This window comes from Bubalus kerabau, chromosome 10 (assembly GCF_029407905.1).
Source record: "Bubalus kerabau isolate K-KA32 ecotype Philippines breed swamp buffalo chromosome 10, PCC_UOA_SB_1v2, whole genome shotgun sequence".
Taxonomy (NCBI): domain Eukaryota; kingdom Metazoa; phylum Chordata; class Mammalia; order Artiodactyla; family Bovidae; genus Bubalus; species Bubalus kerabau.
The window spans coordinates 55,850,413-55,854,037 of NC_073633.1; positions in this window are offsets into that span (position 1 = coordinate 55,850,413).

The following is a 3,625-nucleotide window of genomic DNA, read 5'->3' on the forward strand; positions in this document are numbered from 1 at the left end:
TATCCTTTTGGAGTCAGCCACATCCCAAACCATCTCTTTCCCTTGCATGAAACTATCAAGTCCTAGTCAGTGGATGTACAGTTCCAACATCCTAGATCATTTTTGGCTGCACCTAATACAAATGCCAAGGTCTCCTCTAAGAACAATGAGTGAGATTGTCACAGTACAGCTTCTGTCTTATTTATCTGAGTCCTTCCTGTCCCACCTATATGATTCAACCAAATTAAGCACACACCCAGGCCCTTGAAAACGGAAAGAGGCCTATGTATTTGGTGCCATGGGAAAAATGCAAATGGCATCACTAGTCCATCCTCCTTCCTCCCACTGCAAATTGAAGTCATTCAGATCACAATGGACATCTATGAGGCTGAATGCAGCCAGCAATGGTGAGGAGTTGACAAATACAAAGTTCTTGCTAATTCATTATAAGTTTAAACACAAGCATACATAGTACCTAATCTTTTTTTTTTAGTTCTCCCAGTTTATTGCTACCAACCCATCTCCCTCCACCCCCATGCACATGTGTTCAGTCATGTAACCCCATGGACTGCAGCCCACCAGGCTCCTCTGTCCATGGACTTTTCCAGGCAAGAATACTGGAGTGGGTTGCCATTTCCTTCTCAACATATTATCTAATCTTAATATAATAAGTTTGACATTTCTTTTTACAAAGAAGAGCTTACTCTCTTTCCAAGGGGAGGAAATAATAATGGTATCTGTAGAAAAATTTTCTCAAGAAATATCAGCTTTCCTTTTATTAAATTGAAAGAGAGAAAATTATAAGTAAAGCCTTAAAAAAACTTCAACACAGGCATTTTATGACCAGTATTGGATGACAGGCCAACCAATCAGATATCCCAAAGCAAGCCCTTTAAAGTTGCAGAAATTACACAAGAAAATGTCTTATAACTGAAGGACATGATCATCTAGATTGAAAAGAGTCACCAAGTCCCTTCAAGGGCTTCCCTTGTGGCTCAGCTAGTAAGGAATCCGCCTTACTAGTTGATCTAGGTTCAATCTGTGGGTTGGGAAAATCCCCTGGAGAAGGGAAAGGCTACCCACTTCAGTATTCTGGCCTGGAGAATTCCAAGGACTGTATATAGTCCATGGGATCACAAAGAGTTGGACATAACTGAGCAACTTTCACTTTCACCAAGTCCCTGGGACAGTGAATGAAAAAAAGACTCATATCAAGGCAATTCATTTTGAAATATCAGGCCACCAAAGATAAAGAGAAGATACTAAAATCTTCCAGGTTGTAAGAACCACATACAAAGAATCAGACGTCAGAAGCACATCTTGGTAGTAATATTATCAAGCGCAAGCTCATTCTGCTCACCACATGACAGGCCAATAAACTGGGAGACTCTGTTATTGGAACAAGGAATAACGACTTTAATTAGAAAGCTAGCAGATGGAGAAGATGGCAGACAGCAGCTCAAAAAACCAGCTTCCCTCAGTCTGAATTCAGGCAACTTTTACATACAAGAGGGAAGGGGCGGGGCCCACTATGGCACCAACCAATGGCTGAGCAGGACCGCTAAGGGCACCAACCAATTACTGAGTGCCTCTGCAGGACAAGCAGAAAGGTGCAACTCCAGAAACCGGCTGGTCTGAAGGACCCTGCTGCTGCAGAACGTCCTCCTCCACCCTCCGTGTAGAGAGGCATGCAAGCGGCAGAGACCACAGTGGCCATGCAGAGGCAGCGGACATGCTTGTTAGACATGCATGTCAGACAGGATCACTGTCTGAGGCTGCGGGCGCCGTGGGATCAGCTCACCACTGGCCCCAGCAGTCAGCTTGTGCCATCGAGGAGGCCTGGAAGCTGGTGCCCTGGAGCAGAGCTTCCACCTGCCCACTTGCCTAGTGGGTGGGTGGTGGGAGCAGGTTGGCCTAGTGGGCCAGGTGGAGCCTAGGGTCAGCAGCTCCTGCCTCAACAGAGCACTGAGACTGGCACCAGGGAGGGAGCAGGGAAGGGCCATCACATCTGGGTTCAGGCTGAAGAAGCCACCACTTCAGTAACACTGGAAGCAAGATCGGTACCTGTGAAATTCTGAAAGATGCATATTTCCACTCTAAAATTCTACATCCAGATAAACTATCCATTGAGTCTGAGGGCAAAACAAAGACAATGTCATATATGCTTCTTCCCACAAATGTACCCCATCTGCACACTTCTTAAGGAATTTACTTAGAAATGTAAACCATGTGAGAAGTAAACCAAAAAGTCACACTATGTATAAAATAGATAAACAACAAGGATTTACTATACAGCACAGAGAACTGTATTCAATATTTTGTAATAACTTATATGGGAAAGGAATCTAAAATATATATATATATATACATATATACACACACATATATGTATCTGTAACTGAATCCCTTCATTGTACACCTAAAAATTAAATAAATCAAAATAATTTTAAAAGAAAGTAAGCCAAAAAGAAATAGACATGGGTCCAAGAAGTAGAAAATCCACTCCAAAAGAAAATTCTTAGGATTATGACAAAAGTCATCCCAGGGCTGATATCCAGCAGGTCTTATGGAGAGCAATTAGTGCAGACTGAAGCAAGAAGTGGAACACCACAGGGAAGATATTCCCAAGAAAATGAAAGAGAGCTAGAGAGAATGTGTGAGAGAAAGACAAAACAGCTTACCTAGTATGTTTGTACCACAGTGAAAGGAGTTATAATTCTATCAAAAAGTTTATAGATGAATTGGTGAGAAGTGCAAAAAGAACTAAAGCAATGGCCAAAGAAGGCAATTATTAATATGAAGAGAAGAAAAATAGTTGTACAACCATACATAGCTCAGCTGTGAACAACAGACATAATGTAAACGTTGATTACCAGTTTAATCAAAAGCTGGTACATTGCCAAATTGGGAAGATTGGAGGAAAAGCATATGTGGCAGAAAGTTCATAGGCAACTGTGAAAGACCAAGAAACATCATATAAGCAACTTTTAAAAATTCTTTTTATTGGAGTATAGTTGATTTACAATGTTGTGGTAGTTTCAGGTGTACAACAAAGTAAATCAGTTATGCATATACATATATCCCCTCTACTTTAAATTCTTCTCCTATATATATCATTATAGAGTATTGAGTAGAGTTCCCTGTGGCATATAGTAGGTCCTTATTATATATTTTATATATAGTAGTGTGTATACACCAATCCCAATCTCCCAAATTATCCCTCTCTCCGTTCTTCTCCTGGTAACCAAAAGATTGTTTTCTACATCCGTAACTCTGTTCTGTTATGTAAATAAGTTCATTTGTACCATTTTTAAAGATTCCATATATAAGTAATATCATCCAGCCTGACAATCTCTAGGTCCATTTATGTTGCTGAAGCATCTTTGACTTTATAAACTAAGTACATATATTTCTTTGCTTCAAAAAAGTTAAAGGAAAAAATCCAGAGTTATGAGAAGAAAATTATAGAGTATTTTAAAAATACATGTACCTATTATTTTGAAAATCCTCAGGTTATTTATTTGTCTTATTACCGCCTTTCTTCCTAGGATATAATTTCTGTATTTCTATTTCAGACACTTTCAAAATGTGTGGTTAGCAAACCACAATTCTCCCCTTTGAGAATGGCATTATGAAACCTTTTTCA